Source organism: Monodelphis domestica, chromosome 7 (assembly GCF_027887165.1).
Source record: "Monodelphis domestica isolate mMonDom1 chromosome 7, mMonDom1.pri, whole genome shotgun sequence".
NCBI lineage: Eukaryota > Metazoa > Chordata > Mammalia > Didelphimorphia > Didelphidae > Monodelphis > Monodelphis domestica.
In genome coordinates, this window is record NC_077233.1 from 91,475,747 (window position 1) to 91,499,915 (window position 24,169).

General features: G+C 38.8%; 1 protein-coding gene across 4 annotated transcripts in view; it reads right to left on the reverse strand.

Annotated features, from left to right (window-relative positions):
• BSN (bassoon presynaptic cytomatrix protein) overlaps positions 1–24,169 on the reverse strand; it is a 240,072-nt gene that overhangs the window by 101,403 nt on the left and 114,500 nt on the right. The window lies entirely within an intron of this gene.

Sequence of the window (24,169 nt, forward strand, 5' to 3'; positions counted from 1 at the left end):
TGAGGATCAATAATCCAGGAAAGATAGTGGAAAATCTTAGTGAAGCAGGTCTCTGAAGATCAGAGTTGTTTAGATATAACAACAACAACAAATGCAGCAGTGGAAGGACAAACGAGATGCAAAATTTTAAAATAGCAAAACTTGAAGAAGACTTCAGATCTCTAGAAATCAAAGCAACAAGGCTTACAAGGACTTTTTATATCCCAGTAGGCAGAAAATCAGAGAGAGTCTTTATCAGCAGTCAGGAAAAAAGCAATTCACTTATCAAAATAGGGCCAATTTGATTTGTGCAAGATTACTCAGTTGTGACTGGAAATGAAGGAAAAGGATAGAATGCCATGTGTTGAAAACCATAGGAGATGAAACATACTCCAGTGCCTAGAGCAAAAAGCAGACCACACTTCATCCCCAAAGGAGATAGCTCTTCAATGGTCTGTTTTGAATGGCTTTTTGGAACTGACAATGCAAACTGAGTCCTATAACTGAATACAGATGTAGCCCGCCATTGAGAGATCCCAATAGTGAAAAATGCAAACCAAGGCAGATCTCTGGAATTTTAGGAATATCTCACAGTGTGAATTTTAGGACAATCTAACAGTTTGTGCTAAATAAACTGAGTTCTGTTTATTCAATGAGGTCAGGAAATTTCATTATTTCCTACTAAAAAATCCAGAACGGGCCAGGATTTTTGGCACGCAAATTAGTCAAGCAGTTGAACTTCAACAAAGTGATCCAGGTCTTAAAGCAAATAATGAGTAAATGGATGACTTCAGGTATAGATGTTATAAACAGATGATAAATACACTAAAACTTTTGTTGTTGTTTGATTGTTTCAATCATGTCTGACTCCTCATGACCCTGTCTAGAGTTTTCTTGGCAAAGATACTAGAGTTGCTTGCCACTTCCTTTTATAACTCATTTTACTGATGAGGAAACTGAGATAAATAGGATTAAGTGACTTGCTGAAGGTTATCTTCCTGCTCCAGGCCCTGCTCTCTATCCATTACTTTTATTTTATTTTTAAACCTATACCTTCCATCTTAGAATCAATATTGTGCATTGGTTCCAAGGCAGAAGAGCAGTAAGGGCTAGGCAATTGGGGTTAAGTGACTTGCCCAGGGTCATATAGCTAGGAAGTATCTGAAGCCAGATATGAACCCAGGTTCTCCTGACTCCAACTGTCCCTATCCACTACTTTTAAGTAACATCAACTTTAGAGACAGAAGGGGAAATCCTTTGAAAGGGAACATATGGAATTAGATAATCTGAAAGACCAAAAGGATCTGAGTTAAAAGACCTTTTCAAAGTCTGCTTCAGGGACCTTGCTATTTCCTACAGGTTCTATAAGGAACTTACTGGCAACCCAGAAGGTCTTGAAGGTAATTGACTGAATGACTGTATATAAGTATAGATGAGAAATTATTTTAAAAAAATTTAACAGCAAAAGTAAAATCCAAGAATATGTCTTTAGAGTGGATAAGATGGAGAAAGGAAGAAAATGATTAAGATCAGATTGTTAGAAAGTAAGAAAAACTTCATCTGTATTTGGTATAGACTGAAGTAAAGGTGTTTGTGTGAGTACAAGGAGTAAGAATGGGCTGTCAAAAACAAAACAGGTACATTTTATTGAAGAAAAATCAGGGAAAAGTGTTATAATAGGAATTAATGAAAGGAAAACCAAACTTAATTATAACTTTGAATGTTAATGGCTCAATTCACCAATAAAAAGGAAGTAAATCTCAGAGTTGATTAGAAAGCAAAAACAACAATTTGTTGCTAAAAGGAAATGCTTCTAAATCACAAGGACTCACATAAATTCAAAGTAATAAGGTAGAATAAAATATATTATGTTTCAATTTTAAAAAGCAGGAGTTGCAATGATCTCAGAGTTGTTAGTATCCTCTAATCATTATGTATGCTTTTGCCTATATTTTATGAATGTGCTATTTCCCCACAGTAGAATGTAAGCTTCTTGAATACAGAAATTGTCTCTTTTTCCTTTGATTTCCTTAACAGTGCCTGGCACACAGCAGGTATTTAATAAATATTTGTTAACTGATTACTAATAAATAATATTCATTTTTTTAAATCATGCATATAAAGAGTAGATGCCCCAAAGAACTTTACTAAAAAAACTTTTTATTTATGTTTTTAAATGCTTAAAGAGCATAAAAATTTAAGATATTTTCCTTCATATAATCCAAAGTATTTTAACTAAGAACTACTGTTTTTCAAAAGGTGATATAGTGGGAGCTTGTTCAAAAATCAAGACGAAAGCAAAAATTTATCATTATTATTTAACATAGCATTAGAAATCCCAACAATAACAATAGAACCAGAAAAAGAAAGTAAATTGGGAAATAGGAGGCAAAAGTATAATATGATGATTTCCTTAGAAAGCCCCAGAAACTAGGAGGAAAATAAACCAAGACAATTAACTGACTCATTAAAGTGTGAAGACACAAAATAAATTCAAATAAATCATTAGCACGTCTATATATCTTACTGACAAACAGGAAAAAGAGAGAGGGAAATACCCCTGAAGATAAAAATGAAATAACAAGTATATGAGAGTTAATCACAGAATATACAGAGAACTTAAAGAAATACAACTACAAAACAATGATCACAGAAATAAAAGGTCAAAATATGTGGAGAGAGATTCAATATTTATGGCAAGGCAGCACCAATATAATAAAAAGGATCATGCCACTCAAATTAATGTATAGATTTAATACTCCGTCAATCAAATAACCAAGGAGATAGTTTATATAATTAGAAAAAAAAATTCACGTGGAAAAACAAAAAAGTCAAGATTATTTGGGCAAATAATGAAAAAATGAGTGGGAATGAAGGGAATTTGGCATTATAAGACTTCAGTTCATATTATAAACCAGCAATTATTCCAAGTTATGTCTTATAGATCTATGTTTACAGTCTTAAAAAAAAAACTCCCTATAGTTTGATCAAAGGAATAATATGACTTGGGAGGAAATATGCACAGAAGAATAGTTTTATTTTGTTTTTAATAAACTCAAGAACAGAAGGAAAGTAACAGAAGTAAAAATCTATTTATTCAATCAGAATTTCCTAGAAAACTGAATAGCAATTTGGTAAAAACAAAACATGTTTAAGGGTCAACTAAGTGCATCAGTGGATTGAGAGCCAAGCCTTAAGATGAGAGGTCATAGATTCAAATCTGGCCTCATATACTTCCTAGCTGTGTGACCCTAAGCTAGTCACTTAATCCCCATTACCTAACCCTTACTACTCTTCTGCCTTAAAACCAATACATTGTATTGATTCTAAAATGGAAGATAATGGTTAAAAAATAAAAGAAAATAAGTTGAGTCTAACTCCCTCTTTTTAAGGATGAAGAAACAGTAATAACAACAATAATAAAATAACAGCTAGCATTTATATTATACTTTAAAGTTTGCAAAAATCTTTACAAATATTATCTTATTTTTATTTTTATCTTCACAATACCTTTGGAGGGGGGCTATTCTATCCCCATTTTAGAGATGAGAGATTGAGGCAGCAAAGGTTAAGTGACTTGCACAGAATCATATTCCTCGTCAGTGTATACAGCCAGATGTGAACTCAGTTCCTCTTGACTTCAAGTCCTACATTCTTTCCAATGCACCTCCTAGGTGACCTAACACTAAGAGCCAAGGAGATTAAATGACTTGTCCACAGTCACACAGGGAATAATTGTCAGAGATGGGATTTGGTCCCAAGTCTGCTGACTCACAGGTTAGTCCTCTTTCAACTATATCACTGACTTCTAAATTTCTAATCTAATTAAAAGTTGTATTCAAAAGTTATTTTTTAAACTTTTACCTTCTTAGTATCAATTCTAAGACAGAAGAGTAGCAAGGGGTAGGCAATTAGAGTTAAGTGGCCTGCCCAGGATCATACAGTTAAGTTAGTGTCTAAGCTAGATTTGAACCAAAGTCCTTCTGACTCCAGGCCTAGAGTTCTATCCACTGCCCTACCTAGCTGCCCCTGTATTATTAAAGAAGTAAGGGAGAGGGAAAATTTTATATCTCTCATCACCAAGGAGGGGCAACCCTTGTGGTTGCCACCTTCCCCACCACCATCTCTACTGATTTTTAATCTGTCACATAGGGAGGAGGAACTCAAGAACGTTAGACATGGCAGGGGAGCAGTACCCATTGAAAAGAAGCCTCACCATTCTAAGCACCATCAGCTGCCAAGGAGCTGCCATTATTGGTTCAGCTTAGATAAAGCAAGTCAGTTTAGATAAAGCAGCGAGGAGCCCTGAAGCTGAGACAGAGGGCAATATGTGTCAGTTTGTTCAAATCACTTTCAGGACCTCCCTTCAGACCCTGACTGGGGCACCTTGAGGCCCTGGGCTCTGCCCCCAAAAGCCCAGAAATAATAAGTCACTACAACCCACTCTTCCCCCAGACCACTGGTCCTGCTTCCAGCCAGGCTCTTCCAGGAGATGATGCTGACTCTCTGATTGGACCGAGTGTTGCCACTGTAGGTGCTGCCAGTCCCTGAATCCTTAGCAGCCAAGGCTATTGAAAATAAAGGGCAAAAAGAAAGTTCTGGACCCCAAAATTTTTGGCACTGACAAATGCTTGAACATCAGGTATAAATGTGTTCTTCTCAATGGAAATGATACTAAAGAAGACACATTGCCATCTACCTTGCCAGTCTACTATCCTAAAGACCACTGAAAATATTCATCTGATTAGAGGCTGAAATCTCATTTCTTTGTTGTTTCTCCCTATTAAAATATAAGTTTGGGGCTACTAGGTGGCTCAATGGATAGAAAGCCAGGCCTGGAGTTGGAACCTGGGTTCAAATCTGTGACCCTGGGCAAGTCACTTAACACCAATTGCCTAGTCCTGGCCCTTCTGTCTTAGAGTTGTTACTAACACAAAGTTAGCATTAAAAAAACATATATGTGTATGAATATATGTATGTGTATACACACATATTCAGGAACTGTCTTGCTTTTCTACTTGTATCTGCAGTAAGCACCTAATAATATGATAACAGTAATAACCAGCTGCATGGCACAGTAGATTGAGCACTGAATCTGGAATCAGGATGATCTGAATTCAAATGTAACTTCAGATACTTTCTAGTTATATGACTTTGGGCAAATACCACTTTCTGCCTCAGTTTCATCATCTGTAATGGGGATAATAGCATTTACTTCCCAGAATTCTAGATAAAATGAGATACTTGCAAAATGCTTTGTAAACCTGAAAGTTACATAATTATGTTATGATAATTATGATAAAAGCTTTTTCATTCTTTTGTTCAAATGATTCAGAGTGAGCAAAACAAAGGATATACATAATTATCACAACTTTATATAAATGAAGACAACTTTAAGTGACATCAAAATCTAGAGCAAAAACATTAGACAACAATGGCATTGATTTATAAAGCATGCCCTCACAGTTTTTTTTCAAAATCAGTGATAAAATACTAAAACAAAGGCTCCCTTACTAAAACTTTCAATCTTTAGTATGGTGCTTTGATTAATTTTTTTTTCAGGGATTATACCTTGTGAGAGATTCAACTGTGAACATATCAGGAGTTCTGAATTATAAGCTGCAACAAAATTTATCAGTTTGTTTTTTTTAAAGAACGACAGAAAAATGGGATTTGTTCAGTCTCTTAAGTGGTCATGTTTTTTGTAAAGCATGGCTTGGTTTCCTTTGAACCTAGCCACATGCTGCTGTGAATAGTCAGTTATCCATTTCACAAACCATTTCTTTCTCTTACTTTAAATCCCTTCTACCTCAAAACACATTCACAGAAAATCACAGAAACTCAAGATTGGAAGAGACCCTGAATGCAATTTTATCCACCCCATACCTGAATCACAATACCTTCTTCAACATCTGGAAAATTAGTCATCCCATTCCAACGTTACTTGAAGACCTGGGGTGATCACAAACCCCACTATTTCCTAATAGCAACTCATTTCACTTCAAATAGCTTTCATGGTTAGCAAATTGTTCTTTTTATAGAGCAAAAACCTGCCTTTTGGCAACTTTTACCCACTATTCCTTGTTCTGCCTCTAGGACAAGAGAACTGGTCTCATCCCTCTTCTATAGGTCAATTCTGCCAATACTTAAAGACAGACATCACATTTCCCCAAGTCTTTTCTTCTACAGGCTAACCACTCTCAGTTCTTTCAACTAAATCTCACAAATCACATGATCTGAAAGATCTTTTACCACCCTAATCACATTCCTCTGCATATTATCTGTGTTATCAGTGTTCTTTTTTAAACAGGCCACCTAGAAATCAATATAATGGTCCCAACGTGGCTGGACAAAACTATAATTTCCCTATTCTGGGACATTATGCTTCTTTTTCTTTTAGTTTAAATTTATTTTTTAAATGTATTCAGTCATATTGGCAGAAATATAAGAAGGGTTTGCCATTTCCTTCTCCAATTCATTTTACAGATGATAAAACTGAGGCAAACAGAAATGTTAAGCGATTTGCCCAGGATTGCACAGCTAGGAAGTGTCTGAGGCTAAATTTGAACTAAGGAAGAGAAGTATTCCTGACTCCAGGCCTAGTGCTCTATCCACTGTGCCACCTAGGTGCCCCTTATATAAGAAAAATTATAAAAATAATCATCAACAAGCACGAACATTTCAGGGTACTGTTACACATGTAGCTACACCTATATATGAAGTTGAATATTGCCATATTTCTTTGTGTCCTCTTCTGAATTTCATTGTATTTTCTTCTTACTATTCCTCTCAATGAAGTCTGAGACTATATTAGCTTTTTTAACCATATTACATTGTTGATTCTTGCTGAGCTTGAGACCACTCAAATTTTTAAATCTTTTTCAGAGAACTTCTGCCTAGCATTCTTTTCTCATCATGTGAGCTGACTTTATAATTCTCCCTATTAATAAGGATCTCTTTTAACTTTTATCTTTTTCAATTAGCAAACATTTCCTCTCTCCCTCTCACACTCATCCCCAAAAATGAAAAAAGGAGAAAAACAATAACTTTGCAGTAAATATGCATTACCAAAGAAAACAAATTCTCAGATTAATTGTGTCAAAAAATGGAGGCCTCATTCTTGAGTACAACACCTCTTTGACAAGAGGCGAGCAGGAGTGTTCATCATCAGTGATGAGGGAGTACATCATCAGTGCTCCCTCTGGTATTGTGGCTGTTCCTCCCTATTAAATTCCATGTTCTTAGATTCCACCAGAAGTTCTAGCTTACTGGCATATTTTTGCGTCCTCACTATCATTCAGAATGCTTGCTGCCTCCCCAACTAAGGGCCATGTTTGCATCTGACAAGCATGCCTTCCACACGTTTATCTAAGTCATCAAGAAAAAAATATTAAATAATACAGGCTCAAGAATAGACTCCAATAGTTTGCCATCAGATCCTACCTTTCATAATGATAGTGGACGTGGCTCCAAATGGTTTTGAATTCACAAAACTGTATTCCTGTCTAGCTCACATCTTTCCATCCACTGCATGAGAATAGCCAAAGAGACTTTGTCAAAGAGAAAAGCCTAATTATTCACACAGGGGAAAGCAAATGGATGAAAATGCCTATTTTCTAGTCTGTGATGTATAGAAAGATGGACAACTCAGAGGTATGATCAATCAGTACAAATATTCTGGACCAATACTGTAAGATGGGCAATGAGATGAGCTCAGAAGAAAAAAAAAAGGGAGAATTGGCCAGATTTCCCTTGAGAAATTGCTTAGGTGCTTTTGATGACTCTAGTCTTTTCCCCCAAAACGAAGGCTCATCTTTTTAACATCCATATAGCATCAGGGAGGCTATAAGTCATAAAATGCCAGTCTCTGAAGCACTGAGGTTAAGGGTCAGCCAAAAAGCAAAGGAAGAAGGGAGGCTGAGCAGTGTGTAGCAGATTACCACTGGAGAAAATCATCAGAGAAATGTGTGACTAGAAAAGAAGAGGGACCAGTGATGTGGCAAGAGCAAAGGATACTAATGATTGGAAACCTGGGTGCCCACTGGTATCCACAAAATACCAAGGAACCTAGAGGATGCTCTCAAGCATGCTGAATGGGTCCCCTCATGGAAGATTTATGGGGAGACATGGACAAGGGCCACGGACAGGAAAACATAGATATCTTACAATCTTTACCAGTGGGAGGAGTATGCACATTGATGAAGTCACAGAGCTATTAAAGTATAATCACTAGTGGGCATGTAAGAGCTTCCATAATCTGGCTCCAACCTATTTTTCTAATCTTACAATACTCTCCTGCCTAGCCAAACTGGTGAATCTATTATGCCCTGTCCTCTTTAAGCCCCTCCTTTTCTTTAGGGCCCAGCTCAGGCGATACCTCTTCCAAGAAGATATGAACGTGAATCTCTCCTTCCTCAAATTTCTCCTATTTGTTTTGTCTGGATCTTTTCTTTGCATTCATCCCATTGTCCTCCACATCTCATCATTATTTCTGTATATGTCTCCCTCCTAATTAGATGGCAAATTTCTTTCAACAGGACCTGTGTCATAGGACCTCCATATCTCTAATATAGAACAGTCCTTTGCAGATAGTAGGCATTATATACCTTTCTAGAATTCAATTGAAAAGATAGTTCATCAGATGAAATTCCTCTCCTTTAGTGGAAGACTGTGGGTTCAGTAAGTCAGAAGAAAGGGCAGACATAATATATATTGACTTTAATAAAGCTCTGGATTTGGTACTGTATGACGCAGAGTTCTACCAGTTAGTAAACCTAAGCTAAGCCAGCCTAAACATGCTATGGCCCCCTAGGCAATAGGCAAATGACAAAGAATCTATTATCTCCCAAACCAACCCCCCCCCCCCCATACACACACACACTGGTGCTTTGGCTCATGGTGTTCCCGCCTCTCTGGTAAAAATGAACAAAGGATTGGAAAATGGGGAAAGGCAAAAGGGACTGAGATGGAGTCTAAAGAAGAGAGGATTGATGGATGACTAAACAACAGCCTTTAACTATGTAAAAGGCTAATACTAAATGATGGTGAGAAACTGTTCCCTGAGGATAGAACAAGAGGAAATGAGTCTCAGTGGTAGCAGAAGGGATTGAGCTTGGAACAGCTTTTTTTTCTTTTTCTTTTTCTTTTTAAAAGGCTGGTGAGACACCTGAATATATTATAAAAGAAAGAAATTTACTTATTTCCTTCTTCCCATCCCTCAATGAATACTAGCCCTTTTCTACTCTTGTGATTTCCAGGGCACTAAGACCTGACAGTAGCAACAACTGCTGGAGAGGAGAAAGGAAGAGTAACTGGAATCCCCCCCCCCATGTCTTTTCCCTTATAAACAGAGACGCTAACAGAAAGATAAATGACCACAGTACAGAAGAGCTATGGCTTTAATTCCTTATTGATCAATGGAGTAAAGCAAAAACAAAATCTCTTGCAAAAGAAGACATACTCATAAGATCATTGGTTTAGAGTAGAAAAGGACTCTAGAATTAGCCTTCAAGCCCAACCTTCCTATTTTACAGATAAGGAAACTGAATCACAAGGAGGTTAAATGACTTATTCAGGGTTACACAGCTGGTAAGTTTCTGAAGTGAGATTTGAACCTAGGCCTAGTCATCTATCTACTGCATCTTGTTCATCTAAGAAAGAGGAAAGAGAGATAGAAAAGAAAGAGAACATGATAGCTCACTATCTAGCCTCTATTTCCTAAATCAGGTTTTCATTTCCAATTGTCCTCCCATTCAACAAAAAGAAAATCCTCCTGGCTCCACACTGTATCAGAGCAATCTAAACATATATGTATTAGTGATACGTGTATATCCAAAGCTGTGTTAACATGGTCTAATTTCCTCCCAGCCCAGTTTCAACTCTCAGCTCCCTGAAAATCCCATCCCCAGGATCCCATCCCTAAATAATGTCCCAACTGGCAAAATCTCATCCTCCATGCCTAGAACTTAAAAGACTATCTCCAGGAATAACCTCCTAGTCTTCTCCTTAGAGACAAATGAAAAAGGTTAAAATGTGCATTTATTTGGGGGGGGGGGTAGAAATAGACAGTATCAGGAAAATCCAGTCACATGATCTATATCACACTAAACTAATATACCCAAATGAAGATGGTTGGCAAGTTGGGACAGGTAGAGCAAGAGGATTTCTCCCTCCCAAGTTTTTTTGTACTTTGCTTGATTTCTCTCTTGTATGGTTTCTAGGTCCAGCTCTTCCACTCACTTTACATATGATATGGACATATTAATAAATTCTAAGCCTCTGTTTCCTTATCTGTAAGAGGGAGGTAGAATTGTGGAGGGAAACCTCACTTCTCCCCACATCCTAAATTTTTCTACTTGTCTATAAATTCCATGAAGAAAGGTACTGCATCCTAGCTATTTTTTGTAGTCCAGTCTCCCCTCCATCACTGCGTTCTGTACTCAGAGTACAGTAGGCATTAATAAATATTAGATTGAATTGCTTTTCTCTCTTTCTCTTGATGATCTATCCATTTCCATGGCTTCAGTGATCATTTCTAGGCATATAACTCCCAAATCTATATACTTAACCACAGTGCCTTATTGGAACTCTCTGGTCAATTAGTCAACCAACAGCATTCATTAAGAGTCCACTTTGTACTAGGCACTATGCCACAGGCTGGGGATGTAAAGAAAGACAAAAGACAGTTCCTGCCCTCAAGAAGTTCACAATCTAATGGGAGAGACAACAACAACAACAAAAATAAATATATACAAACAATCTACATGCTGGGTAAAGAGGAAATAATTAACAGAAGGAAGACACTAGAATTCAGAGGGGTTAGGAAAGGCTTCCTCTACAAGGTGGGATTTTAGTTGGGATTAGAAGGTAGCCAGGGAAGCCAGGAGGGGGAGATGAGGAGAGGCAGCATTTGAAGTATGGAAGTCAGCCAGGAAAAATGTCTTGAGATAGAGGATAGTGTCTTGCTTGTAAAACAGCAAAGAGTATGGCAAGTAGGGGGTAAGACAGAAGAAGACTGGAAAGATAGGGTGGGGAAGGCTTTGAATGCCAGCAGATTTTGGATTTCATTCTGGAAGTGATAGGAGAGAGCCATTGGAGTTTACTGAGTAGAGGGGTAACATGGTTGGACTGGCCTTTAGTGGTAGATGATTGGAGGATGGACTGAAGTAAAAAGAGATTTGTGGCAAGCAGCTCAGGCAGACTAACCAGTTCATGTGTGAGTGATGAGGACATACAGGATGGCAGAAACATGGGGAATGAGGCAGAGGAAAGGGGAGACACATAGTCTAGAGATGCTAAAAAGGTAAAATTGATAGGCCCTAGTAAAAGTTTGGATATAGAGTGTGAGAGATAATGAGTCAAGGATGACAGGGAGGTTGTGAGCCTGGAGGATGAGTTTAAAGATATCTTTGGACATCCAGTTCCAGATGTCTAAAAGTCAGTAGGAGATGAAAGACTATTTGTCAGCTGAGAGATTAGGGTTGGATAAATAGATTTGAGAATCAGCAGTTTAAATATGATAATTAAATACATGGGAGTTGATGAGATCATCAGATGAAACAATAGAGAGAGAAGAGAAAAGGCCTCATGTCTCCCATTGCCTGTTAAATATTTCCAACAGGGGTGGTATGGGGTGCTCAGGGAGGAGTAGTATCTCTGGCATGGAGGGGCTTGTCATGCCCTCCTAGGGCAGCTCTCCAGCCACTGACCCTCACCTGACACCCAGCTCTCACTTGTGGCTCCTAGTAACTGCTAGCATGCAGCAGTGGCCACACCCCGGGCAACGGCTTCGACAGGCCGGCTAAACCTTCTGAGGGTAGCCATTGGGTCATCAACCCCTGGTGAACCAGGGCTTTGCTCACCCAGCATGTGAAGACTGCTTCGGCTGAACAGATGGAAGAAACCAATAAGAAGGTTCAACGGCTGAGATGGCGATGCAGCAAAGCACTGTGGAGTGCTTAGGGCGTGTTGGAGCACAAAGGACAACAAGGCCATCCAATGCAGCTGAGGAAGTCTCCAAGTGTAACGATTTTTGTGCCAATGGACCCAGGCTTCCAACTCCAAGAGAGTGGGACTGTCTTTGTGCAACAACTTTTCCACTTAAATCTCCATGCACAAGTGTCTTTGTGCACACTCATCTATACACCATAGATGAAAACACACAAAGACAATCGTCATCCTCGGTTACTGAGAGACTACTACTATTTCCAACAGGTCTGGGTACCAGAACTCCAACTCAATATTTCTAAAACAAAACTTATCATCTCCTATTTCCAACCTACTCCAATATAAACTACCAACACTCAACCTGTCCTATATCCTAACTTCCTTATTTCTGTTCATGATACCACCATTTCATGCTTTTAAGTTTGTACTAGATATTCTCTAAGGTTCCTTCTAGCCATAATTTTATGATAATATTAATAACTATTTGTGTACTGCTTTAAGGTTTATAAAACTTTTTTAATATTTTAACTCATATGATCTTCACAATGATTCTATGAAGTAGATGCTAATGTTATCCCACTTTATAGATAAGGAAACTAAGGCTGAATGATGTTAAGTGATTTGTCCATGATCATGTAATCTAATTCTAAGTATCTGAGGCAGGTTTTAAACTCAGGTCTAAGTGCCAGGCAAACATTTATTCACTTTACCGTATACCTAACTGCCTCTGATACTATGATCTCTCAACTAAGTCAAGAGAAATCTATAGGGAGACTGTGAGACAGACTTGAAAGAAAATAGTGTATTTGTGTCATATGTGTATGTATATGAGAGAGAGAGAGACAGAGAGAGAGAAAAGGAATAAGGGAGGGCAGAAAGGAGTGAAGGAGGGAGACAGGTCTTTATATTCTCAAATGGTACTTGTACCAACAGGAAAAGACTGAGTCATTCTTGCTTGAGACTACTGCTAAAGAGAAGGGTGTTTATCTAAACTACAATTCTGGCATATATCCAAAGAGTTTTCTTTTACCTGCATTTATTTGAGGAGCAGTTTGAAATATCTATAGGACCCTACTAATGGCATGAAAAAACAGCTCCAACTCAAACAGATGTCATAAGATTTTAAAATTGTCCTAGTTAAAAAAAATAAACTCAGCAAGACCCCTGTTCTTTCATTCTTTTCAGTTTGCTTGTCCTTACACGGCTGTTAAATAGAAGAACTCCGTCAAACTTTTAATATGTGTAGCAATTCTGAATTACAAACCAGCTGGTGACTCTCTCTTCATGATATCAAATGAAAAAGATTCATTTTCTAAAATGTTCAAGTTTCAAAAAAAAAAATCTAATTGAAGTCTAATTACAGATTGCTGAGGAATTGGGGCTTCCTCTTTATAGCCTCCATCTTGCTGAGTTCTCTTTCCTAGGCTTATCTCATCCATGATCAGTTTGGGATTGTTCTTCCAATATGCTGGTTAATGACTACTCAATCTAAATTTAAATGTCCCAAAATCACAGCATTTCCTTGGAGAGACTACCACATCCAATTAGCAATAAAATTGGACTTTTCTGCCTGTGCTCTCCCACTTTGAATTTTTTCCCATCATTCCTAGAAAAATCTGCCTATAATGTGTACAATAATACCTCCTCCTTCCATGATATTTACATATGTGGACTCTGAGGACCTTCGGTCTCATTCTTACCTGGTTATTATTGCTACTTAAAATAATTTAGCCTTGGGGGCAGCTGGGTAGCTCAGTGTGTTGAGAGCTAGGCCTAGAGATGGGATGTCCTAGGTTCAAATCTGGCCTCGGACACTTCCCAGTTGTGTGACCCTGGGCAAGTCACTTGACCCCCATTGCCTAGCCCTTACCACTCTTCTGCCTTGGAGCCAATACACAGTATTGACTCCAAGACGGAAGGTAAGGGTTTAAAAAAAAATAATTTAACCTTGATTAGTAGTAACCAGGCAAGTTTGGCATAAACAAAGTTAGACCAACATCTTACACCATATTTTACAATAAATTCAAAGTGGATATGTGAGTTTAATATTAAATATTATCTCATAAAAAATTAGAAAATAATATAGTCTCCTTGGTGAACCTTTAGTTTGAGTGCCCAGAAGGCAAATTCAAAGTGTTGGTGAGCCCCACCCCAATTACCAACAGAGAGAATTGAGGAAGAAAGTATTTGCTTTGGGGGCTGGATAGAGGGTTGGGGCATGTAAACCTCAAAATTTCTTAGACTTATAAATGTTGGAAATTTCACCATTGGGAAATTTCATACTTGAAAAATTTCCTATTGATAGTGGGTCTTGGCTATTGGAATGTGAACCACTTTGGCATGAGAGTTTCCCCCTCCTCCCTTCTTAAGATTACTTTAGGACAGAAACCTTTTGCTGAACAATGGAAAGGACTTTGACCTATGCTTAAGCATAGAACAGGAATTTCTTTGAGTCATGATTGATTTTAGAATTAATACAATGGAGATACTTGGAATCAATCTCCACCCTACTCAGTCCTAACAGGATTGAGGAAGGGCTGTAGCATAGATCAAAATTTAATTATTCCAATCTCTACCCTACTCAGGTTAACAGGATTTAGGAAGGGCTGTAGCAAAGGATCAAAGATTTAATTATTTGAAAATATGACCTTCAACAGACATGTGCAAAGCCAGAGACCTCTGGGCGGTCCTGGGTTAAGCTAGAGCCTCCATTGGCACAGGGAAATGGATGGACAGTGATTGGTAGATGTGAGAACTGAGGGGAGGCAACTTGGATGGTTTCCTTAAAGAGAGAGGGGTCTGAAGACTCAGGGTGGTGTTTTTAGGAGTTTGTCGGAGTGGTAGTGGTATGCTCTGAGAAGCTTGCTCTGAAGGAAGCTGAAGGTGGGGGCTCTGAGACTGTTTCTCCATTTTGGTCACGTGAGTAATAGGGACTGATCTCCTTTCTTTGCCCTAGCTATCTAAGGGCTTGGGCCTTTTGGCCCAGCCTAAACAAAAGAGGTATTTAAGCCCTATTCCCTTCTCTCCCCTTTCTCTCTACCTCTATCTCTCTATCTCTAATTCCTTTCTTCCTCCTGTTTGTAATTAAAACTCCATAAAAGGTTGATGGCTGACTTGAGTTTTCATTTAGGAATTACATAGCTGAATTCCTTGGCGACCTTAAATTAATATATATCAGTCTTTTAAAAAGTGATTTCCTTGTCACAGGCATGCAAAAAATGTCTTTGGGCCCTAGGAAGAGGGGGAACTGAGCAGCTCCCTGAGTGTCAGCTTAGTACTTGTGCCATATCTTTGCCAACACTGGAATATACCTTTCATAGCTATAGGCAGGATCTTATTGACTAAGGAACAGAGGTTTTTTTTTTTTATTATTTCTTTATTACACAAAACCGAACACATGTAACCTTTATTACATGAAATTACACAAACAAAATGAATGCATCTAGGATAAAAAGGGAAGTGGCCAAATGGGGAAAAAATCTTTGTATCAAATTTCTTGGAGAAGGTTTAGGTATCCAAAATATAAACACATCTAAAAGAATTATAGAAGACCAAAAGCCACTCTTCAATAGATAATCAAAGGATATTGTAAGGGTGGGGGAAGGGGTTATTTTTTAAAGGGTTGGACTGGATTATTTAAGAGTGTGGTCACCAGGAATTTAATTTATTCCAAAGAGATTTATTTACAATTTATTTACAAAATGTAGAAAGGGTGAAGTAAGAAAATCAGAGAGAGGATAGGGTAAGATATCTAGCTTAAGCACTAAGTAATTTACTCCTGGCCCCAGGCTGGGAGAGTTAGTCCTTAGACCTCAGCAAAACCAAGGCCCTGGGGAAGTCTTTTCTGAAAAATTCAGCAGTTAAGAGTCAGCTTTTTCACTCACCACATGTCAATTCAAAGGAAGAGATTTTAGAACAGCCTCACCAGGAAACAGGGTCCAGTCAGCACATTCTTCACCAGCCTCCACTTCAAAGAATGAAGAACTGCCAGTAGAACTCCATTCAGGAAGTTGTAACTCCCTTTTAAAGACACTTTCTCTTGTGTCACTTCCTGTGCCTTCCCCTAATTCTACGTCTACCAATCACAATTGAAGTCCTGCTTTAGGAATGCCCGGAGGCAGTAAGTCAATTCTGATTTGTCACCCACTATCTTACACGTGGGTCACAGACCTCCCACTTAATGATTAAGTGGGATGTTTACACTTTTGGTGATTAGATATAAAAATGGGCGGATCTCCATACTCAACTTTTAAGTAGGGTGTTTACACTTTTGGTGATTAAAATCTAAAAATAGGCAGGGGTTACAATTTAATCTTCATAATCAGGGGAGAGTTAATTAATTTCATTTTCACAATCAGGGGAGAGTTAAATTTAATCTTCACAATCTCCCCTCCAAATAGTAGCAAAGAAGAAGTAACTCTGTGACTATAAAATATACACATTTTTAACATTTTTGTTTTTCCTTCCTACATGTGCCATACAGTATTTGATTTTTTTTCTCTCCTTTCTGTATTTGAAGCACATGTCAACAGTATTGAGAAGATTTTTCTTTAATTTTTTTTATTTTGCAGCAATATAAGTTTAAAATATATTTGTTCTAATATTAATGCATATCCAAAAAGCTTTAAATTATAAAAATGATGCCACTGATTGTTTAAAAAATTATGAGACTTTGCTTAATGATTTTGTCTGATTCCAGGAGAAGGGAATACAAAAAGAGCCATTGCACAGTGCCAAAGCATAAAGCTAAACTGCATAGTGCCAGTCAAGTACAAGGTCAAAGAGATCAACCAATCCCAATGGGAATGATGACATTTTGAGCCAAGACAAGAGGACTTGAATTTGTTTGGGGTTTGAGGTTGCAGCTGTTTTGACATATGTCAAAGGCAGGCCTTCCTTATCCCACATTCTACCAAGCATCTCAAATTTGGCTCCTATAATCTAGTCCCTATTCTGTCTTTCACAGTGTGGCAATCTTTCTATAGTCCTAGCTACCAACTGGGTAAGCACATAATTGCTTAAATCACTTTAATTGGGCCCTGATTCAGTTATAATTTCAGTAATAATTTCATTCTTTGAAAGGTTAAAGAACTTAATATGAATAATACAGAAATATGTTTTATATGACTGCACAGAACCTATATCAAATTGTTTGCCTTCTCAATGTGGGGTGGGGGGAAAAGGGGAGAGGAAGGGAGAGAATATGAAACTCAAAATTTTACAAAATAAATGTTAAAAAATATTTTTAGGGGCAGCTATGTGGTTCAGTGAATGGAAAACCAGGCCTGGAAATGGGAGATCCTGGGTTCAAATTCGGCCACAGAAACTACTAGCTGTGTGAACCAGAGAAAGTTACTTAACCCCAACTGCTCAGCCCTTATTGCTCTTCTGCATTGGAACCAATACACAGCATTGATATTAAGACAGAAGATAAGCAGGTTGTTGCTTTTTAAAAACAATTTAACATGTAATCAGGAAATTTTTTTTTCCTATTTTATAATTTATTCATTTAGAATATTTTTCCATGGTTACATGATTCATGTTCTTTCCCACCCCCCTCTTCCCTTCCCTATTGTCCTGGAACTGACAAGCAATTTCACTGGGTAATATATTTATCATTGTTCAAAACCTATTTGCATATTATTCATATTTGCAATAGTGATCTTTTAACCTCAAAACCCTAATCATACCCACATTGAACCACGTGATTGATCATATGTTTTTCTTCTGCATTTCTATTCCCACAGTTCTTTCTCTGGATGTGGACAGCATTCTTTCTCCTAACTTCCTCTGGACTGTCCTGAATCATTATACTGCTACATGTAGAAAAGTCTGTTACATTTGATTGTGCCACAGTGTATCAGTCTCTGTGTACAATGTTCTCCTGGTTCTGCTCCTCTCACTCTGCATCAATTCCTGGAGGTCGTTCCAGTTCACATGGAATTCCTCCAATTCATCATTCCTTTCAGCACAATAGTATTCCATCCCATCAGACACCATAATTTGTTCAGGCATTCCCCAATCGATGGACACCCCCTCATTTTCCAGTTTTTTTCCCACCACAAAGAGCACAGCTATAAATATTTTTGTACAAGTCTTTTTCCTTATTATCTTTTTGGGGTACAAACCCAGCAGTGATATAGCTAGATCAAAGGGCAAGCAATCTTTAAAAGCCCTTTGGGCATAGTTCCAAATTGCCAGCCAGAATGGTTGAATCAATTCACAACTCCACCAGCAATGTATTAGTGTTCCAATTTTGCTACATCCCCTCCAACATTTATCACTTTCCTTTGCTGCCATATTGGCCAATCTGCTAGGTGGAAGATGGTATCTCAGAGTTGTTTTTATTTGCATTTCTATAACTGGGAGGAATTTAGAACACTTTTTCATATGATTATTGATAGTTTTGATTTCTTCATCTAAGAACTGCCAATTCATATCCCTTGACCATTTGTCGATTGGGGAATGGCTTGATTTTTTATAAATTTGACTTAGTTCCTTAAATATTTGAGAAATAAAGTCTTTGTCAGAAAGTTTTGTTATCAAAATTTTTGCCCAGTTTGTTGCTTTCCTTTTAATTTGTTGAAAAAAAAATTTTGAAAGAAAAATGTTCTAAATCACTATTACAGAATTGCAAATTAAAGCAACTTTGAAGTCCCGAAAGGTGAAAGAACAAGGTTCAGCAACTTCTCTTCTGGATCTGATTCTTGTTAGCAGGGATGAATAGTTGCTGGGGTAGAAATGATGGGGATATTGGGATATTGGGGTGTTTATTCCTCCCTAGAATTTTTGATAAAGGCAAAGAAATTTAGCCATAACCTGGCATGCACCCTAAATTTTGGGAAAGAAAATTTCAAAGTGTTCAGAATTTAATGCATTAAAATGCTACCAGGCAAGTCAACCCAGGAAGGATGGGAGATGCTGATGAATGAAATTCTGAAAACACAGAAAAATAATTCCAGTCAAGAGGAAAAATGGAAGTTGAAGAGATTGATATGGATGCATATGGGAACTCACCCATTACTTTGGATTTTAAAAGGATATATTCAGATGTGGCTAGGTAAAATAATAATACCGTATTGTTTTATAAAACAGTATCAAAAAATGCTAAAAAGAATGAGTGTAGACTGGTGAGGGAAGTTAAGAGTCAACAAAAAACTATTGGAAAATGGGTTATCAAAGATAGGCTACGACCTTTAGTTGGGATGATAATAACTGACAACAGAGAGAAAACAGAACTAACAATTCAAATTTCTGTTTCTTCTGCCAAAGAGAATGACCTTTGCACTGGAGATATTGCAGAACCAAAAAAATATGATCAAGGACTTGAAGCCCAAGATAAGTAAGTAAGGAATAAGAGATCCCCTAAGTATTCTTGAGGAGTTCAAATCATCAGGGTCAGAGGAAGTACATTCTTAAGACCTGAAAAAACTTGCAGATAGAATGGCTGAATCCTTGTCAGTATAGGATGGACTAGCTGGCCACCACTGAGGTCTCTAACATACTAACTGTGTGATTGTGTAGCAGTCACAGCCTCTTGGATCCTCTACGATGACGACAACGACGACGACGATGACTACTACAATAGTACCTACACTGCAGGGTTATTGTGAAGATCAAATGAGCTAATGCATGGAAAGAACTCTTCAGACCTTAAATGCCATATAAAATATCAGCTATCATTATTATACCCATATGACATTTATATATTAAACACTAATTATAATAATAGCCAGCATTTATACAGAGTTTTAAGATTTGCAAAGCACTTTACAATTATCCCATTTGATTCTCACAACAACCCTGAGAAGCAGGTTTTATTATTATCCCCATTTTGAAGATGAGGAAACTGAGGGAGATCAGTTAGATGACTTGCCTAGTGTTCCACAGCTAGTAAGTACCTAAAGTGGGATTTGAACTTGGAACTTCCAGATTCCAAGTCCTGTGGTCTATTTACTGTGCCACCTCTATGTAAATGTCAGTTACCATTATTACTACCCAAGTACAAGTGGCAGTTATGGCTGAGAAGATGGAGGGTTGGCCTTGGAGTTAGGAAAAGCTAGGCTCATTTTCTGCCTCTGACATGTACTTTGTGACCATGGGTAAGTCAGTTACTCTCTCACTTAAAAGAGACAGTATGATACAATGGGAAGAACACTGGATTTGGAGTTAGAGGACCCATGTTCAAATCACTCTCTGATGCTTATTGTCTGTATCAGATCTTGGACACTGTTACTTAATCCCCTGGACTCAGTTTCCTCATTTGTAAAATGAGATGATGGACTAGATAACTAGATTTGTAAGGTCTCTTTCAACTCTAAACCTATGATCCCAGTGTTCCAGGCAACGTTTTAAGACTATAAATTTAAAATGATCCATTGACAAGCATCATTGGAGGGAAAGTCCAAAATCAGAATCCCTACACAGAAAAAATTACTGATCCCAAACAAAACAAAACAAATACACACACACACACACACACACACACACACACTCTCCATCTCCATCTCTCTCTCTCTCTCTCTCTCTCTCTCTCTCTCTCTCTCTCTCTCTCTCTCTCTCACACACACACACACACACACACACACAGAGAATATACCTATGAGTTCAAGGCAAAATGTCTAAGGCACATTTTAGGGAAATGGCTGATTTACTTCTCCTATCCCATGACATCTCTTCCCTCCTCATCCATAGCTGGATGACCAGAACACAGTGATTTGGCAGTGTCTGTGTGTAGAACACTTCTAATATGCCTTCCTTCTGACTGTAACTGGGGAGATGAACTCAGGGAGTGATTCAGTGTACAGAAGATTGAAATAAGGAATAAGTGGAAATATCAGCAGGAAAGCTATATCCTTCGAGCGTGTTTAGTGTCCTGGAAAGGAAACCTCTTCTTCTGTTTCTTTATCTTTTCTCCAATACCCTAAGCTATTCTTCCATGATTCTCGCCTTTAGCTCTCAGTCTTCAGCTCACATTCCTTTCTTCATCACAGGTATACCTCTGAGCTATGAGGAAACATTAGTGGTCAACCCATACCTCATTTGGCATCAGATAACCTGGCTTCTACATAAAGGGGTACAAAGGATACAAGTCCCAAAGAAGCAAATTTAAGAGACTTCCTAACAGTTAGGGCTGCCCAAAAGGAGAGTGGACTACCCAGAAAGTTATGTTCTCCTTCCCTGGAGGTCTTCAAGGAGAAGCTGAATGACAAAACATTGAATATGCTATCATGGGGATTCTTTCACATATGGTTGGATGAGGTCTCCATTCTAGATGGCGATTCTATGGCTCAGTTCCCATCTCTGCTGCTTACTACCTTGTGTGAGTTTGGACAAATGATTTAACCTCTCTGGGTTCCACATCTGCTAAATGAGGAAGTTGGACCAAATGTCTTCCAAAGCCCCTTTTGGCTCTAAAGCTTTATGATCAAGAATTCTTTCTATGATATGGATGGCATGCAAGGAATCCTCCAAGAAGGGGAAAGCCACCATCTCTCTAGGTAGCCCATTCCCCTTTTGGATAATTCCAATTGTTGGGAAGTTTTTCTTCACATTGAACCTATATATGCCTCTCTGCAACTTTTGCCCATAGTTTCTCTGGTGTCTGTGATCCCCACCTTGCTGTGGGAGAGTCCTGAATATGGGGTCTGTCTATCTGTCTACCTACCTACCTACCTTTCTTTCTATCTTCTCTACATGTTCCCCAACTCTCCTTCACTGAACATATAACTTGACCTTTTTGCCTACTGGCTTCTACATTCTTCTCCCCTCCATCACCACTTCTTTATTTTCATCCATTTTCATTTTATACTCTTTTCACCAGCTTATTTCCTTTTTGGGGCATTTTGTCCCCCAGAGTCAAACAGAACAAAGCTAACCACTCTGCCATTTGACAGTCCTTCAGATATTTGAATATTGCTGTCAGAAAGGTTACCATGTAACGGAAAGAATGCTGCATTTGGATAAGACCTGAGCTTAAATTCCAATTCCATTTCTTGCAATCTTTGTGTGACTCTGAATGAATGAAATACATTGGGCTTCCATCTGAGTAAGGCTGATGGTATACTCTAGAGCAGGTACTCGGGCTTTTGGTATGACTTGGCTTGGTCAGAAGTAGCCAGTGAGAAGGGGGTCACAGGCCAGCATGCTTGCACAAGATTTAATGTTTACTAAAATACTGGCTCCCTTATGCCCTAGCCTCCTTTCCAAAACACTGGCACCTGTGCATATTCATATATACGCACCATACACTTGATGCTGGAATCTGACAGAACGAACACAGACCTACTGTCAGAGACCTGGTACTCTGAGAGGGCTCAGGATGTGGTGGCTGGAAGTTCATGAAAAAGAAACAGCCCCAAAGCAGATCAGTAAGCCACTGATCCTTTGGGTTTTCATGGCCAGAATGACCCAGACATGGCCTCTGAAGGCTGGGGCTTCACAAGACCTTGGCCACAGGCCTCACATCTCACCACAATGCTGATTGTTTTGGTCATTTCACAGTAGGAGATCCAGAAATGGAACCCTCCTGACCCTAATGACTCTGCTCTTTCTAAATATTGAGCTACAAGCACTTACCTAACTGATCAGTGCACAGAATTGAATTGCTCCTCCACAAAAAAAAAAATGAGTCATTGGTGCAAATAATCAAGAGCGCTCACCTCTCTTAATAAAGCCCACACACCAGGAGCCCAGCCAAAGGAACAAATTGACTCATCTCCCCCAGTATTGTCAGCTCTTCCTCCAGAATCTCGCACTTACCTTTCACACCCCCCACATTACACACCTACAGTGCCACATTTTACAAATAGACACCAACTTGCAAACAATTCTTCTCACTTATCTCCCACTACCCAAGGCGAAAGGATTTCTCTGCTCTCGATATCCTGAGAATCACAACAAGCAAGGCACTACTCTGATGTCACTCAGTTGCTGTGGTCTCCTTAGGAGGCCCAGTCTTGTTCCTACCTATGGGACAGTTATTCCTCCCAACTCTGGGCTATGCCTCATGGAGAGCGAGATCAGCTGACTCCATATGCTGATTGAGCCTCCCTTGTAAAAGACCCCTCCAAAGAAAGGCTAAAGTCTTCTAGAGTCCCAGTGGTGCCTGAGCTCCTATAAGCAGGCTCCCTCAGAGGCAGAAAAGGTGACTGCCTGCCTGCCTGCCTGCCTGCCTGCCTAGAGAGAGAGTGCTAGAGTAGCTCATTCTGCTTCCCCAGGCTCAGATGGAGTGCTTGGGCCATGTGGTAGAAAGAAAAGATGCTATAATTAATTGAAATGCAAGCCCAGCTCCATTCAATTCATGCCCCCTAGTCTTGGGGCTTACCACAGGCCATTACTCTAAGAAACAAGTAACTGCTGCTATTCCATAGCTTCCTGGGAATTACCACCCAATGCCCAAGCTGACCTGAAGGCTATTTCCCATCCACTCATTCCCCCAAACTACCATGACTCCTTAGCAACCATCCAACTTGATCCTCTAGCCCAAGTAGAGTTTGCTTGGGTTTGGGAAGGAATGCATTATTCTGAATCTCCAGAGACAAGTCCTGATGTGCATAAGAAACTCTTGGTAGAGATGAGCTCCCCTTGGGGTGGACAAAACCCTCCTCTGAGGATCTGTGCTATCATTGATGGAAAAGAAGTGGAATAGATGGGGTGAGCCAGGACTCACCCACAATAAGGTGAGAACCATGAACCCCCTAGCCAGGACTTATCCACTAGAAGCAGAGCTAGTAATTATGGAAATGCAAACAAGAAGGAAAAGAAAACAAGCTGGCAAAGAGTATTAAAGGAATAAGAATGAAAATAAAGAAGTGGTGTTGAAGGAGAGAAGAATGTAGAAGTCAGTGGGCCAAAAAAAGAAGGTCAATTTACATGTTCAGTAGAGGAGAAATGAGGAACATGTAGAGAAGATAGAGAGAAAGATAGATAGATAAGAGACAGAAAGAGATAGATTGATAGAGATGTAGATGAGAGACAGACAGATATACAGACAGGTAGGTAGGTAGGTAGGTGATTTCTAGATAGATAGACAGACAGACAAACAGATATAATCAGTGTGAGGCAGTGTGGCAGAATGGATCAATAGATGGCTTTAAAGCCTGGGATTAAGTCTTAGCTCTGACATCAGTCGTGTGACTATGGGTGAGTCTCTCAATACTCTAGGTAACTCTCAAGGTTCCAGAGAAGGTGTCAACAAACATTGACATAGGGAATTTCCTTACTTTCTTCTTCCCTATGTCAA